Source organism: Amaranthus tricolor, chromosome 7 (genome assembly GCF_026212465.1).
Source record: "Amaranthus tricolor cultivar Red isolate AtriRed21 chromosome 7, ASM2621246v1, whole genome shotgun sequence".
NCBI classification, from domain to species: Eukaryota; Viridiplantae; Streptophyta; class Magnoliopsida; order Caryophyllales; family Amaranthaceae; genus Amaranthus; species Amaranthus tricolor.
In genome coordinates, this window is record NC_080053.1 from 25,457,202 (window position 1) to 25,475,947 (window position 18,746).

Below are 18,746 nucleotides of genomic sequence, written 5' to 3' on the forward strand. Positions count from 1 at the left end.
AGTTGGTTCAACGTTGCTCGTGGATAAGACTAGAGTCGGGATGCGTCCTCACCCTGTTGTTGATGTCACCGCTGATCAGGCTGACATTGCTTGGGATGCAGTGACGTTTGCTCACTTGTATCGCCAACTGGGTATGGCGACAAGGACTGGGTGCAAGACTATTGCTGGTTGTTTGACACTGTTGCAGACATGGATTTACGAGTACTTCCCAGCCTTCCGCCCCCATCCGCGTCAAGCTGACATGCCGAACAAGACAAGGGCAAAGATGTGGTCCCCGCATAAGCCAATCCGTGAGCTGAGCAGACTGAGAGACTGTAGGAGCATACTGGACGCCATGACAGAGACACAGGTTTTGTACATGACCTCACACTTCATTATGTTTATTATTTTAATTTCATGTTATGTTGATTATGTATTATTTTCGTTGTGAGCAGGTGGAGTGGACTCCGTACATGACTTCTGCTAGGGCTTTATTGAACGAGCACCCACGTACTGCCTATATCGGTGGTATCACCCGTTTCGATATCGTGGAGGTCTATTTGCCTGAGAGGACAGTGAGGCAGCTCGGTTTTGCACAGGACATTCCCCCCGCTCCGCTGAGACCTACCCAAGCTGTGCGACCAGCACAGGGCTCCTACTCAGTTACATTCGCTTCTTCTTGTATGTTTACAGAGATGTGGAGTAGGTTCCCTTACTGTGCCCGCGTAGTTGAGCAGGCACTACGTCAGGCATCGGTTCCATCAGAGGCTGCCCCTGATTACGTGGACTGGTTTAAAGTGTCTTCCCACTGTTTTCTCATCGTTCATTAAAAGCTGAACATAATGATTCCCGTTTACCCAAAGAATATGTATAAGTTTATTTACGCCATGCGTTCCCCCTGCTCTTCTTAAAGGAAGCACTAAACAATTGTACATTGGATGACCATCCGCAGAGCCATAATACGCAATTGCTATGTTTAAAAACGTTGCTGCAGAATATAGTGTTGTCATTTCCAACCAGTGAGCGTACGGAGCAGGTCCTTTATTGTGGGCACCAACTCTGAATATAGCTTCCTCGACCAAATCTGCTGATAGATATACGCGTGCATATTGTTCTTTATGCGTTTCCATTTCCAAACTCATTGCACGTCGTAACAGAGGCCATGCTTCCTCACCCCTAACTCTGTGGCGGCAATAGCTCTAAATCCACAATTACCGTCACCTATAACATCAATCCAATCAAAAAGATATGGCGGAAGAATAAATGGAATGTGATCTGGCCACGAAAAAAGTGAAAAATCACGACCTGCTGCACCATCTGAAAAAATAACAATATATCAATATCATTCAATTGATATAAAACATATAAGATTATATGAAAAGAAATAAGGGTACCAGATAAGTTGAAACTAAAGTTAATTGCAACCGACGATTGATGCGACCGGCTGCTAGATCTACCACTGGATCTCCCGCATGATGAAGATCTTGATCCGTGACCCCTTGAGGACAATCTATTGTACTCAAACGCTTTTTTGTTTCTCCTCAGGGTTCTGCTTGTCATTGGTCTTCCTTTTCTTGGTGGACTTGTTTGGGGCTCAGGTATATCGTCACCATCGGGGTGTAGCTCATGTTCAAGTACCTGAGACACGCGTCGTAGTACTGAGGGGTCGGATTTTAAAACTTCATCCACCAACGATTGAAAGTACTCTTTATCATCGGCGTTTGCGTGCCATACTTCTTCGTTAGCGTCTTCTTCTACATCTAAGTACTTTAACGTTTACCAAAATGGATGTATATCGTCCAAGTACAAAGCACCATGAGACCTGATAGACAAGTAACAGTAACACGCGCATGGTAATCCGTGGGTTTTTTGAATGACACAACCGCATTTTTCTAAAAGACAACTACCCAGGTTTAACATCCGGCTGTGCTCCATCATCAATAGTTCCAAGGCAAATATAGAAACATGACGATACAACGGTCTTAGAAAATTAAGTCGCGACGTCCTTGAAATGGAATTCTTAGATTCCTCAAGAGCTTGTCTTATTCTCGATTGTAGATTCGTTATTTGTGCGTGCGCCCTTTTAAAGAGTGTATCGAATGAGCTATTACTGCTACCCAAATAGTACTTGAAGGAAGAGTGTTAACTTTCAACTCTACTGGTAGTCTGGTTACCCAAGTGCAAACAATCATTCGTCCACGCACGCACAAATTTCTCTTTGTGAAGAATCCATGTTCCAGCAAAATATCGCACGACCCTCCGGTTCCTAGTCGACCAACTGGACACAATCCCTTCCCATCTGTTTTCAAAATCGGCGATCGTCATACTGTTAACCAAGGGGTTCCATTTTGTTTGCCTGAATATCTGCCCCTGTTGATTTTTCTTGCCGCCACACAATTTATCGACCATGTTCTCCACGTCATTGCCAATATGCCATACGCATAATAGATGTCGTACATCTGCATTAAACATAAATTTAAAATTAATTGAGATATATATAATATATAGATCGACGATAATTAATAATTAAAATCTCCTTACCTGGAAAGACAGCATGAATAGCTGCAGACAAACCCTCATCCTGATCCGTCGCGATTACATCGGGCGTCTGGACTCTCCCGTAAATATCCCTCAACCTCTCCAACACCCAAGAATAAGACACAGCCGCCTCATCTCGCATCAAACAGAATGCAACCAAGAAATTATGATCGTTGGCGTCATTCCAATGATTTCGCAAAAGGGCCACTTTTGCTTATTCGTTTTGTACGTTGTGTCTATCAACACAACATGGGGCCACGAACGTAGCATCTGGATAGATGTTGGATTCGCAATCAATAATCTAGTCAACTGACCCTCACTATCCAAGTCCGTCCAAACTACATAATTATGCTTAGTGGCTATATACAGATAGTGTTGAAGAGGAGTCCTACCATCCATCTCTTCTCTCCTGATTGACTGTCTCACATTGTAAATTTGATTCATACTAGCATAAAAACGAGGAAAATTTCTTCTAATTGAAGACATTATAAATGCTGGTTGCATGCCAGTTGCACTTAGATCTCGTATATGCTGCCTGATATCCACAGTCATCCTATTTACTCTTATTTAACCATCTCTGTACATGAAGAACGGGTGGTTATGTATTCCTTTTTCACCAGGAAACACTCTAACCGTCCAAGGTCTTTCCTCTGGGTTACGACTAGTTCCTAAAATCATAAATTTACACCCACAACCCCTACTTTTGGAACCAGGTCGGGCAGCATTGTCTAAGTTATGCAAATCAACCCTTCTTTTATCGTAGCAGTGACATCTTAAGTACAGACTCACTCTAGAACGCCCTTCTTTTTCTTATATGAAGCACGTGTAAATTGAAAACCAATTGTTACTGCTATCTCATTAGCCCAAGGATGTAAATCATCTACAGAATCAAATTCTCTATCGGTAACAAATCTATCAGAATAATCTACATTATCCCCTAAATTTTCAAAGTCCTGCAAATAATAATTATAATAACATTATCATAATATATCAAAATAATAATAACTTCAAAAATAATTATAAAAAATCAGAATAATTAATTTTTCTATAAAATAATTAAAATAAAATACCATTATTATAGCACAATAATACATTAAAATAAAATAATTTAATTAAACAAAATAAATTTTATAATTCGAAGTTCAAACAAAAAAAAATTAAAAAAAAAATAAATAATAATTCCAGTCGCACAAAACGTGCGACTGTGCCTAGGCTGAGTCGCATGTATTGTGCGACTGTGCCTAGGCTGAGTCGCACGTATTGTGCGACTCAGCCTAGGCATAGTCGCACGTTTTGTGCGATTGGTTATATATATTTTTTTTAAAGTTTTCGAATTTAAAATATTCAACACTACTACGCTAATTATTATAATAACATTATCATAATATAATAAATTAAAATATATTAATTAACAACAACTTAAACAAAAAATTAATTACATGCAAGATATTTTAAATTTCGAAATTGAAAAACACAAAAAAATTAAAGAAAAAAAAAATATTGGATTGCAGTCGCACAAACCAGTCGCACAATACGTGCGACTCAGCCTAGGTCCAGTCGCACGTTTTGTGCGACTGCATCCCAATTTTTTTTTTCAAGCCAAAAATCGAACCGGTTAATTACTTATCGAATCGTTATCATGCTCGTCTTGGTATGCCATTGTTGTTCGATGTAGAGTTCTAGCTTGTTTAACTTTACGTAGTGTTTTTAGAGAGTTTTTAGAGAGAAGGTACCGTGTTTGAATTCGAATATACTACAATAACGCCTCTGAAAATTCAATATATATATAGTTTCGATAATAATGTTATTAAGCGATAACAATGTTATTAAGTGCCATTTACATTTCTTAAACATTTTTTAAGTTAAGTGGCATTTTTGTAATTTTTTTAACTTCAGGGGCAATATCGTTATTTTATTAGAGGGGTGACTATAAAATAAAAAAGGTGACGACAAATAATAATTGCCCAAATTCCTAAATTTTCGCTTCTACTCCAATGATTCATTTATCCATTTCCTCTCTATTATTCTCTGAACTCACATTTCCATGATTCCATTTTTCTTTAACCAAACTACATGATTTCTTGACGCCAAAAATGTCTCCCTCATTCTTTCGGAGAACATTGCGCCAACTTCCGGCGAGAAGAATCATTTTTTCCGGTTACTGGAGGAGTCACATTCCGACGCTTCCTTCGTTGATATTCTTTAATTGTCCGACGAATATTCAAGGGAGGTGTAATCGGGGCGGCGACTTTTCAAATTGTCGTAGAATCAAGGCAGAAGTGAATTACCCTAGGTGTTCTTTGTTTATGAATGTTGTATTTTATGATAATTGTCCCAATTTATCGAGTGGTAATGAAAATGATAGTGTTTATGATCAGCATACTGTTAGTCTTCGCCCTAATTGTCTGAATTTTATCTTCAACCTAATAAAATGGCTCCTCTTCAAGGTAGGTTTTTGGAGATTGTTAGCAGTGAGGATGGTATTGCTAACAAAACTTTGACAGACAGAAATGATGTTGATGTTATGGATAAGGATGATAAAATAGCTTTGAAATATTAGTGTTGGTGGTAGTGGCCATGGCCAACTGCCGTCAATTAATGGAAATGTCATGATTGTGCACAATCCGCCGAATCCGCCATTTTTTCCAGGGGTGCATTATGTTAGGGCTAATGGTCATGGTCGTCGTGGTGGAAAGGGGAAAGATAGACGCAATGGGGCGAATAGGAATGGTCAAACTGTTTGGGGAGGTGCACTATTAGGGAAGGATTTGCCTACACCAAAGGAAATTTGTATGAGATTGGATAAATTTGTGATTGGACAACAACATGATAAAAAGGTTTGCTCTTGATTATGAACTTATTAGTTAAGTTTTTCTTTTGTTTGGTGTGGATTAATACTTTTAATGTTGTAGCTTGCTGAAACTTTTAAATTGTACTCTATTGTGTAATAAGACTTTGTATTGATGTATTATGTTTGCTTCAACGTTGTGTACTTTAATTCCAAGGTTAAACTGAATTCTGTCTGTCTGTCGTTTTTTAAAATCTACACCTTTAATGCCAAGACCAAAAGAAGAGAGTGAGGTTAGCTGGAAATTCGAAAAGACATTCGTGCTATTATATACCACCTGATTGGAGTTGGGTGCAATTGCAAATTAGTATGAGACATAGGGAGTACATGGTTTATATTCCTATTGTTGATTTGCTACTTTTATCTTATATTCTTATTATTCCACTAATCTAGTTACTGCAATAAGTGTTGTTTTTGGGGCCAAGGGGCTATTGTGGTTTCTTTAGAAACATTGTTGTCATCAACCCACGGATGCTTGTAAATTTCTATGCTAGTTGGTCATTTGTTTGCATTTGCGTTTGCTTGAAGGAGCTGTTGTCACTTTAAACAGTGGAAGACTTTTCTTAACATTAGTAGTTCGCATTTGCAGGTTCTTTCTGTTGCTGTTCATAACCATTACAAAAGGATTCAACATGCCTCATTGAAAGGGTTTGTCCTTAGGACTATCCCATTTGTCATTTCTTGTCGATTTTTTTTTCTGAATGCGCAAAGCATGTGTTTCTCATGTACACGTGTTGAAGTGTATTTAATGTTTCTTAGGTTCTGCTATTGGTTATTTTGTGCTCTTAAATTCTTATATGGTTTTGAAACTAGATCAGAAGCACAATTACCCACTATGGAGGCAGAGAATGATGATGTTGAATTAGAAAAGAGCAATGTCATTTTGATAGGCCCAACTGGTTCTGGTAATGATTCTGAATCCTCTATGATATTCTTAGCATATATTTCTTTGTGTTGATTTTGGGTGATTGAAAAATTCCTTTTTGAACTTATTGCATTTTAATGGAATATAGGAAAGACACTTCTTGCCAAGACACTTGCTCGTATCGTAAATGTGCCCTTTGTTGTTATTTGTTAATGATGCAACGAGTTTGACACAGGCAAGCTTTCTCTCTTATGTTCTTTCTAGGTGATTGACTTTACTATAATAGATAGAATTTGCACGTCATGAGTTTTGATTGCTCAAGAAACAAGGACAGTGAGTTTCATCTAAGGCACTAAAAGTGTAATCATGAGTCACACAGGATGTGTACTTCTCATTTTGATCTTCTTATTTGTGTGATTCTTCTCTTCACTCTCCCTCCTACTGCTCTCACTCCATAATACCTCTTTCTATAAAATATAAATAAATGAGTCTTTCTTTTGACAAAAAAGAAAGCACTTAAAATATGTGCCTTTCTACGAACTATGTGCTTCATATATGTGACGCTTGTGCCTTTTGAGGCCCAATTGTTGGCAACTTGGAGTGCCTTCTGCTTTTCAAAACTGAGATCGTTGTACTCTTGTTAGTTATGTTGTTAATGTCTCTTGCATGGACTGTGTCACTAAAACCTCTTTAGTGGTGCTAAAATAGCTGTGCAATGCCTTACTTTGCAGGCTGGCTATGTTGGAGAAGATGTTGAGTCAAATATTGTACAAATTGCTTACGGTAAGGCTAGGTTGCCAAAATACAGGATTTGAATTTGAGTTTTTGTTTCTTGGCTCATTTTGTTTGACTTCAAGTCACAGATTGCATACATAATTTTCTAAACTTTTGTTTCTTGGTGGGCGATTTATTAACTTAGAATATCCCTAGAATCAATTGATTCCCCCTATAGTCTTGGACAATGGAACTAATTTGCTTCACAACTTTCCATCTATTGATCTTACAATAATCTAAAATGTTTTTGTTAAGCTTGGGCCTGCTTGCAAACACTGCACAGTTAGGCAGTTACATTTTTTAAAAATCTATTCCTTAGTCCTTAGAGCATATACTTATCAAAATCTGTTGCTGGTGTTAAAAGTCTTAGTTCTGTAAAATGATGAGGTTGCACTTGAGTAATCTACTCCGAAAAGAACACCTAATGCTTCCATCATCTAAAGTAACATCTCTCCATGAGGAGTGTTCTTGACTGCACATACACAATGGAAGTGTGAAGGCTATTACATTTGCAAGATTGACCATCAGCTTTTTTGTTATTAAAGAAGAAAAGATTGACCATCAGCTTTTGTATGGAACTGGACAGCTGGACAACAGTCCTGAATAATGGGACGGACAAATTGAAAAGAAAAGATATTTTTCAGCTTGTAATCATGCTGACTTTTTTATGATTAAATTTCAATCATTAGTAAGGTTGCACTTCTGTTGTATCTTAATTTTAAAACTGCTGTTCAATTTGAAATTAAATTTCTTTTTTGAGTATCCTCGTTAAATCTTGCATGGCATAATATATTTGTTTGTCTTTCGATTTTGTTTTTTTTTTTTTGCTTGTATGTGTTTGATCATCTATCAGAATTTTTACAGTCTTAACTGTTAGCCTCCTGTCCTGTTAAACTATACAAACTCTTGATGTTGCCTTAAAAGATAATTGGCAGGCTGCAGATTTTAGTGTGCAAGCAGCTCAGCAAGGGATTGTCTACATTGATGAAATTGATAAGATAACGAAAAAGGTTCTCCGATTTCCTTGTTTTTTGTGCTATAATTTAAGAAGCGAAAAAAAGTATGGTTACCTAAAAAATTGTCTACTATGCTTTTCTTTTTCTTACTCTTTATGTTGGTAAAGAACCTCTTTGTTAGCATTAACAAGAGTCAAGGTGCATCCATCCGACCCCCAAACCCCACCTTGGCGGGAACCACTTAATGGGATTGGGGTAATCCCGTGATGGAATGTTATTGTTGTTATCTTGCTCTTTATGTTAAGAAATGATAATGTTTTGTGAATGTACAGGCTGAGAACTCAAATGTTAGCAGGGATGTTTCTGGTGAAGGTGTGCAGCAAGCCTCGTTGAAAATCCTCGAAGGAACTGTAAGTGATTCTTGACCATTCTTTCTTCTGTTATTAACATTGGTTTTCAAATTCCATTCCTTCATTCCATGACAATATCTTCACTTGATTCTGGCATAAAGATTAAGAATAGTTGGAAAATGTTCACGGAAGTAAAAAGTCTTGCGATGGAAAAGTAATAGGATTCATGACGGAGAGATTAGGTAAAGTACTATATTAGTAATCGTATTTGACATTGATCAAGAAATGTCATATCTAGTTTAGAAATAATACTATGAAGGTTTTTGCTTTTAAGTCTGAAGTGGGCGGAATATGTTGTGTTTTTTAATGAGTTTTTGTAATTTATTGATTATTTAAAGGTATAAGGTTGAGTTGTCTTGAAAATTTAAAAAAAATTGGAGACCTCTATTGTCTTTTTTTCAATGTATACTTGTTTTATATTTGATGAATCTTGTAGTTGGACGTGTTTTATGCAATGATAAACATTATAATGCCTTATTAACTTTCAAATTGTTATATGTACAATTTTTATTTTAAACTTTCGTATCATTGGTATACATGATTTGGTTAGGAATCAAAGTCGGTTTGAAAATGAGGACTTGGGATAAATGCACCAACTTGCTTTTCTTTTCAGTCTTTTGACAAGTAATTATCATTTCTTTTGCAAGCAAAATCCAGTTTCGTACATCAATTTCTAAGCTTTACACCCTGTTTAGATTGAGGGGGTTTGAGGGAAAGGAAACGAAGGGATTTGGAGTGATATAATTATCTTTTTTTTTGAAATTAATTTCGTTTTTTGGATATCATTTTTGGAGATGGGGGATTTGCGAGGAAGAGGAAGGAATTAAGTCCCTTATTGTTGTTAAAAACCAAACCTCTTCATGTGAAAAGATTTTGACGGAAAATGCTATCTTTCCTTCTCCTTTTCCTTTCCTCCTAAACAAACAAGGCATAATTTCGTTATTATTCCCTCCCGTTCTTTTCCTTGCATGTTTCATATCCCCTTTCCATCCTTTACTTTTCCTCCTAAATTCTTATCCAAACAATATATTCTCCTGTTTCTTTCTTTCGTATCTATTGTCATATCCTTCTGCAAGTCCTAATTTTAGCTTTATTCTTTACTTGTGTTATCTATGTTATCTTCAACCTACCTTTCCCTTAATATTGAAAACTTTTAAGATTGAATCTAAAATCACGTGCCCAAACATTGATTTATACGTGTACATACATATATTGCATACTATACACATATACTTGTGTAACATACTTTTCACCATATTACGTTCTTTTGGTACATTGTCATACACTTATACCAATTCAATGAAGATCACGTATAATTTTTATTTTCTTTTCCAATAGCAATCCATTTGTTTTTGCATTAGATGATGAGTTTTCATGATGAATCTTCATAGCAAAAAACCAAATTGATTTTCGAAAATTCTTAGTGCAATTTCGTAGGGGACATATTAACACACTTTCTTATAACTTTATGGTGTGACTCGTAAGTTCAATTTTTTGGTAGTTAAAACAATCTCGCATATCTCCTTCGACATTTTGGTTGTTTTTCATATCTTGTTAAAGAGATCAGTTAACCAATGCAACTCTATCTTTGATTAACATTTCCAAGCTTCCATAGTACCATCAAGGCCCAATGTTTTCTTTTGCTTTATTTCCGACTAAGCTTCTTCCACCTATACTTTGTTTATTCGTCTCATATATTCCATGTTCTTTTCTCGTGCTTCCATCAAGATGCCTCATGTCGCCTCATTTGACATTCATTAAACAACTCTTGAAAATACTCCTTTGAGCTATTGTTGATCTCTTCGTACACAACTAATTTTGCCTCATATATCACCTTTTTTTTCGTTTTAGCTTTCTCCTTTCTTGCAATGTTCTTCTCACTCCTACATTGCAAGAAAGGAATGGTTGAGGGAAGTTGAGGTGTAAGGGGTGTTTTTAAAATTAGTGTATAAAAGTTTAGAGGGTTAAAGTAGGTGGTTTGGAATAAGTTATTTATTTATTTATTTATATATACTATAAATTTTGAAATATTACACTCCTCTAGACATTTCCTCTCTCTTGTAAAACCATCCACACAATTCAAGTGTCCTTACCTCTTTTTAATCTTTTTGTCAAATCTCATTGTTGTAATTTTAAGAGATAGAGGGAGCGTTACATTAAATCATATTACATTTTAAAATTAGTAGTATACATATTTTATGCGATCTTTTTGTTGCAATTGCTCCATGTGGAGTGTAGAAAGAATGAGGTACTATTGTATTTCGTGAGGGCGTGGATGATGTTGAGGTGAGATAAAAAGATATATTATTTGTTCGGTGGATTCTAGAAGTTCTTTGCTGCAATATGAAGTTTGTTGGGATTGGATTGAGAATCAAACTCATCTATGTGCATTTACCATTTTGAAGGTTGAAGGTGGCATGGGATTTGGTGGTTTTGGTATAGGGTAGTTACTACGTAGCTAGGAAGTTCAATATTTCTTTGCTTCTTGTTGAAGGTATTTGAATCTACAATTTATGGGCAAGAATATTTTTGGGTATCAAGAAAATTTAGTGGGTATAGATAAGGATTTTGTATTACATTTATTGTCATTGTCATTATTTCTTTCTTATTCCTCGCTTGAAGAGGACAATGACGGAATTCTTTTAGCTATATTTAGGAATTTCACGATGCTTTTGGAAGAGTCTGGCCTTAGAATATTTTGGAAAAGCCTAGCACCATGTTGTATTGTTGCTTGTTCCTTCTCTTTAGGGATTAAAATATAGGTTGTTTTGGAGCAACCAATGTATTAGTTAACCATCATTTGTGAGTTGTTGCCTATAGAACATTTAGGTCACCTGTTTGATCTCCACAAAAGCCTGCGTGCCTGGCTTCGTGCTTTATTTCAGGACGGTGCCGTCATCATCATATCCAACATATTCAGCTTAAACAAGCAATGATCAGGATAATGGGAGGGTTGAACAACGGCATACTAATCAGGATAGGAGATAAAGGGGTTGCAACCACTCACTCTCAACTCAAAAAAGACTAGCTAATGAAAACAATAGCAAGGAAAGATAAGTAACAAGATAAGACAATGTAAGAAAAGTATTAAGACTACTAACAAAACCAAAGAAACGTATGTAACAATCATAACGGTACAAATAATAACCAAGGAAAAAATAACTACAGATTGTCTTGGTCACGAATTCGACATCTCTATGTAGTTTTATTCCTAGCCTCTTATCATTTCTAATTTGCTCCCTCTCGTTTTCTTAGGCCTATCACGACTTTTCTTTCCATCAACTATAATGTTTTCCGCCCTTTTAGGTGCGTCAATGGTTTTCCTTTGCTAATGTCCAAACCATGTCAATCGACCTTACACATCTTTGCAGACATGGGTGCAACATTGAGCCTTTTTCTCTTAGAATTTGGTTTCTTATCTTATCCATTATGTTTTGTTCACACATCTACCTTAACATTCACATTTGATCTACTTTCATCTTATGCTCATATATCCTTTTAAATGACAACACTATGCTTCATGTCCCATAAAACATGACAGGTTAGACTGCAACTCAGTAGAATTTCTTTTCTAATCTAGTTGGATAACTCCTATCACATGACACCCCAGTGTCTACTCTTCATTTAATTCATCCAACTCGAAGTTGTTGCATTGCATCTTCATCAATCACACGATGATGAAGATTATAGTATCATACTTTATTTGGTCCAATTTGATACTCATGTATAACTAAGAAAATTAACTCCATGATCATCCACATATTTTCCTCTTCCTCATTCAATTTTGTTCCTATTTGTAAATTCCGATTCTTCATGTTAATAAACGATAATTTGATAAACTAGCCTGTGAAGATATCTTTGCATGTTAAATCTGGTCTTGTTGACATATGGGCTAGCATACATCTTGTTTGTTTTTTTAATTGTTTGTTAAACATGTGCTCTTTTTTTAATATTCTTTTGGTATTTTTAATTGTGCGTTGATGTTTGCTTCACTTAATTTGTCAGATTGTAAATACTTCTGAAAAGGGAGGTCGGAAGTCTTCTTGTGGAGATACCATTCAGGTACATAGAACCAGACTTTCTTCATTAGATGTTTCAGTTGAAGCTTGTAATATTTGAAAATTTTGAACTTGGGAAAGGGGGAGTATAGGTTGGCGGCAGCATGTAAGAGAAATTTCCATTACTAGTAAATAGTTTAAAGATAAACAAAATTGTCCATTATACTAGCATGCATCAAAACTCCTAATGTTAATATTTTTGTGAAAGGAAAACAGATACCTGGTTAAAGCAATATTAAACCATAGTCTTGGGAGTTGGGACATGTATTTGTGTCTTAGGCATATACTTTATCTTGTCACGAAAAGCTGTAAGATCAATTATTTGTGATCTTTGAAAATGCTGTAGTAGCCTTTCTTAGAAGCTGTGCAAAAGGAGCAGAGAGGAAACAGAAGATTGAAGATTAGGATACTTTACTTGCTAGGTAGAGAAATCGAACCAAAAATTACTTTGATCCGTACAATAATGGCGTATGTTATATTTTGTTGATGCATCATGCTTGTTGCATTTTTTTTATTGTGAATGATCAAACCAATTTCTGTTTCTATTGACCCTCTCCAAGCCTTGAGTCTCAACTCTCATATGTTTGATTTCTATTAACCTTCAGCATTTTGGCTATGGTTTTACAGATAGATACTAAAGATATCCTTTTCATATGTGGTGGTGCCTTCGTTGATCTAGACAAAAACAATATCTGAGTGGTATGTGCTCTGGTGGTGTTACTGAAAAGGATACTGTAGAAAAGAAAGTGCTTGAGTTGTTTCTTTTCAATTTGATTTTTTGCATTCGACATGATTCTTCAATTGGTTTCGGTGCACCCGTCCGAGAGAACTTGAGAAATGCTGGAGTGTCTAGTGCTGTGGTGACTTCAGCATTACTTGAGACTGTGAGAGTGTACTCCCTTTAACATTATAAAAAAGAATTATGCCCAAACCTTAATCCCAACAATATTTCATTGTAGAGAGAAATATTTTTTCCACAATGCAAAAAACATGCTAATTTAACTTATGAGTAATCTTCCTTTAACATTTCTTACTTTCTTGTGGTCTAGATTTACCTTTGATTAGTATTAATGACTGTATGAAGAGTTGAAAAAGTATCGTCCTATTTTGCAGGTAGAAAGTAGTGATCTTATTGCTTATGGCCTCATTCCAGAATTTATTGGTCGTTTCCCTATTTTGGTCAGTCTATCATCATTGACAGAGGACCTGCTTGTTCAGGTAATGTCCTCTATGAGTTCTGATGACCTTTGGTGATGTAATTCTTACTTGATACACATATGCCTAACAAAATAACTCTTGATAGTTGAGACTTTAAAATTACTATGAACTAATAGTTGATGGAATGAACCAAAGATTTTTATCAATTTCTTGTTACACTCTTTTTTGCCTATGGGATCAGCATTTGCAATTTCTATAGCATGTTAGCTGGGTAAGCTTTTGCCTATATTGTTTCTTTTGGGTGGATGGTGATTCTTCATGTGTAAATGGCTCTATGCAAAATGTAGTAGCACAAAGGAAAATGCAAAATGTAGTAGCACAAAGGAACTAGACAAGTACCATAGTGCAAAAACAAGGTCCCATCACCGTATCGTGACCCTATTGTATAGGTTTTTGAGCTTGGTGTTACCAAATTATAGGCTAAGAAAACTGCAAAATAATCCAAGTTAACCCCAATATCCATTTTGTAACCATTTTTGAAACCATATTTTTGTAATAGTGCCCAAAATGGATTCTGAAACCATCAACCTTTCCAACCGTTAAAATGTATTTTTGCACTATGATATAAACTTGTAGGCACTTGATACTATAATAGAACAAACAAGAGAATTCACCCAAAAGGCTATGCTAGTTGCTCATTTGCTTTATAAACCCACATTAGTTTCCCATACAACCGATGTTGGACAGAGTCACATAATCTTGTAATGGCCTCAAATCCATTTCATTATGGATACATGCTATGTTAGAAGCTAACTTGGTTTCAAAATAAATTCGATTTGTGTTGAATTATTGAGGGAACTAACAATGCGGACAACTTTCTTGGACGCCCAAGAACAACGGTAGAGCACTTTGTTTGTGAATTGTAATTAGTGAACAAAACTGGAAATTCAGTGCAAGAACATGAATTTCAAGCATAAAACAATCACACCAAGATCTTCCAAGGTTCACTTAATGTGGGCTACGTCCTTCTTGGATCCTAGATGATTTTATTTATTGATGAAACAACAACGGAGTTTAAGAATTAAATTGAGAACTAGAGATTTATAATTGAGTTGGAGATCTCTCCAAGTGTTATGTGTTTAGACTAGTGTTAATTAAAGTGAATACATGATTTTGGGAAGTTAGTATTTATAGGAGAAAACCTCAATTTATGTTGGTTATAATAATCCTGCTATCATGCACACATGTTCGTTCGAGCACTTTCTTTGTCTGTTCAAGCAAAGCTACCCAAGCAATCCAAAACCTTGCCAACACGCCACGCTCGTTCTAGTAACAAAATGCTTGCTCAAACAATATACCTGCTCGATGCTATCCTGAGCGTACCAACTTTTGATCATCATGCTCACTCAAGCAGTCCTTCACCAAGCCTTCAATGCATCTCCTTAAGCCTATGCCTTTTCTCGCAATCGAACCACGACTCAAGGCATCTTTACAACACATTTAATCATGGGGGTGGAAAGAACAGAGTTGATTTAGGCTGTTCACTTTAATCAACCAGAAGCATGCTTAAAGTTCAAATGTTTTTCATAAACTCTCAAGCTTAAAATTGTTCATGCAAGAGACTTAAAAGAGACATGCCACAAAATACTACATAAGGTAATTAAGTCACTAAAAAACAACTGAAGAAACTCCATAGTGCATTGAATTATTTAAGAGTTGCGTAGTTTTGCTGGCCTGCACACGTGTGTAGAAACTTACATGGTCATGCAAGGCCTACAGTAGCATTCTTCCAAGCCCCGGGGGTGCATGCTGTCCAGGGTACCTTCTCCAGTTCTGCACATATCTTTGGCATTCTGAATTGTGCATATGGCTCGTGAGTCCTCATTTTGGCTTGCATAGAAATTATAAATCTCTTAATTTGGATTTGAAAATTTTGTTTTAATTGTATTATCGTAGATCCTCTACACTGTGATGCATGTACTGCAAGAGACCTCAATACATAGCCAGCAGTGACGAAGCCACCTTATAAATTTAGGGTTATTTGACGCTGCTTAAAACTCAAAATTTTGGAAAATTCCTTTGGTAAAATTAAGATTTGTTAAAAAAACTTTTTATATAAATTTGAATTTGACCCCACTTGACTTTTGTAATTGCATTTTGATCCCACTAAAACTTTTCACGAGATCTGCTACTGATTGAGCAGCATTTCTTGTCTATCTTTCTGACTGTGTCGTCCTTTGTGCATGTAGGTGTCTATGAATACATCATATTTTCATCAGCAGCTTATATCATCTAAATTTCTTGTAGGTCCTTACTGAGCCAAGGAATGCTCTCGAGAAACAGTACAAGAAACTGTTTAGTATGAGCAATGTAAGGTTTTAGGCACTTGCCACTCTCTTCTTCCATCCCCCGCTTTATTCATCAGTGATGATGCATTGATAAGCTGTTTTGCGTATATCATTTTCACAAGGAACTTGCTCTTACTTGAAAGCCGTGTGTTCTGCTACAGTGCTACTTCCGTTCCATACGCTATATAATGGCTTTTAATTGTACTCTCATTAGGTGATGATGTGTTTTATCTGCTATTGCAATACTTAGGTGAGACTTCACTTTACAGAAAAGGCTCTGAGATTAATTGCCAAAAAATCGATGTTCAAGAATACTGGCGCAAGGGGGTTTGCGTGCCCAACTGGAGACTGTACTAACAGAGGCAATGTATGAGGTATGTGGTTCAGTGTAAACAATGTGGCTCTAAAAGCTGTTGTGAATTCAAACACTCAAATGTGAAAAAAAACATGAGAAAATAGAGAAAACCAGAGCCAACAAGATACACAATACAAATAAAGCAAGAGAGTAAGACAGCAAGAACACAATTGTTTAAGTACCCTCTCCAACATCAAATGATTTGTATTTCATGATGATAATTTAACAGTTACATTAAGATTCAAACACCAAAACTCACTCTCTAGAGTTTGTTTACACTCCTATGAAGTTCCCACACACATACAAGCACAATTTCTCTCACAAGATTCAACTATCAAAAAAAATGTTCCTTGCACTCTGCATATACTTCTGACCCTTAAGCCCCTTTTTTTATATGCCCAAGGGGTCAAAGAAGTCCGACCTAGCAATCTCCAAAAGAATTCATGCATGAACACACAATATTTTAGGTGCGTACAGTGTACTTGATTGAGCAACCCATTCACTCGATCGAGCAGGCCATCAGAAACCGTCTGCCGGCTTCTCTGCTATTCTGCTTGATCAAGGAGCCCATTGCTCGATTGAATAGACCTTGCTTCTTCACTTTTTTTGTCTTCTTTGCTTCGAGCTGTTGGCATGAGTTCTTTGCTCATCATTGCCCTCGTCAATGCAAGCCATAGCTTACCCCACTAAGTGCTGAAACACGTCATCATCCATGGATGATTTGGCTCTCAACTCAGCAAAAGCGTAACAATTTGGTGTATGCATACTCACACAAGTTTACCTTTGTGCTCATATTCAGATCCCAGATATGAAAGTGGGAAATGATGGGTGTAAATGCTGTGTTAGTTGATGAAGAATCTGTGGGCTCTATTAGTTCTCTTGGTTGTGGGGCCAAAGTTCTTCATGGAGATGATGCATCGAAGAATTATCTTGGCATTGCTGAAGTTGGAGTATGTTAATGCAACTTTCATGGTTTTAATTCCAATTTTTATCACTCAAATAGTAGATTTTAATATAAATCACACTAATGAATAAGGATTACTGGTTCCTTAATTAGTTTTTGTCAAATTGGTTCCTTAATAAGTTTATTTATTTTGGGAATTAGTGTTACTGATGGACTGAGTCATTCCTTGCTCACCTATCGATTGACTTATCTTGTTTTTATGTTACAGGAAAGCTCTGATCTGTAATCAAAGAGTTGCAAAGGGTTGAAAGACAGATCGTTTAAAGATATTAGTTATGATGTAGGACGTTGATCAAGTTTGTAGAAGAGGTAATCTATACTATGTGATACTGTCGTCGTATTCTTTTTCATTCTTGTTAGCGGCCTTTCAACTAATTTCGCTTACAAAGATAAGGTTGCATGTCTGGACTACCCAACATTACCAACTAGAAGGTTAAATGATGGGTTAAAGTCATCTGTTACTCTTCCACTATTTTGATTATAAGATTGGCGATGGATGTTAACTTATGCTGGCAATCACATGCATTCAAGGACCGGGTTCAAACTTACTTTCAAGCTCTAAGCCTATGTGACCGATTTAATACTAATATTTTTAATGATAAATTACTATATTAGTTATTTTCTGAATTTCGATTCATTGTATAGTATAACCAGTTGTATCTTGATACCAATTTGTGAGTTTGTCTACTTGTATACTTCAGATATATTGTACGTAATCTAGCTCGAATTAATACGTTATCATCTCCTTGTATGGAGTATCTAGGTTTCGATAATACAATGTAATCGACTAGTCCAATACAATGTGTATATAATAGAATAATAAAGCTATTAAATTTTAAACTTTAATTCATTCATGTTTTTTGAAAATTAAAAATCATTTAATCGACTAGTCCAATATAATGTTGAGCATTATTATTATTATAAATTCTACTATTCTAGATCGATAGTGAGAGAATATCTTAACTTCTTACGAAAAAGTTTATCAAATTATTTAAAACCCATAGATGGTGTATAATTCTTCATAAATCAACAATTCATAGTACAAAAAGATAGTTTGTTACATCTAAAATTGTCTTTAATTAGTTGGTTGCAACACGAAAATTTGTAAACTTTTTTTTTTAACTTACAAAGATAAAATTTGTCGGAAATGAGAGGAAATAGAAAGAATTGATTAATATAATAAGAGTATATTGCTTTTTTATTTAGAAATAGACTGGTGATTTCGTACAGTTAAAACAGAGTCAAAATTATTCTTTAGAAAAAATCTTTAGTGTAAGAGCCAATATTAATTTAAACCCATGTGAAAAAAAAGATAAAAACCTTGACTACTACACTAACCTAAAACAATCTATCATTACATTTCTTTTAAGAGACTGTATAGAGAGAATGTGAGGCTTTTGTGACAATAGTTTTTGCCTTTATTTGCTTATGCAGTATTCATTACCTCTCTTATTTTTTTCTTTATCCTTTCAATTTTTATATATCTTTAATTT

The 18,746-nt window shown here is 35.7% G+C and overlaps 1 pseudogene; it reads left to right on the plus strand.

Moving 5' to 3' along the window:
• The first annotated feature begins 4,610 nt into the window (after positions 1-4,610).
• Positions 4,611-17,479, plus strand: LOC130818647 (CLP protease regulatory subunit CLPX1, mitochondrial-like; annotated as a pseudogene).
• Positions 17,480-18,746: the final 1,267 nt, after the last annotated feature.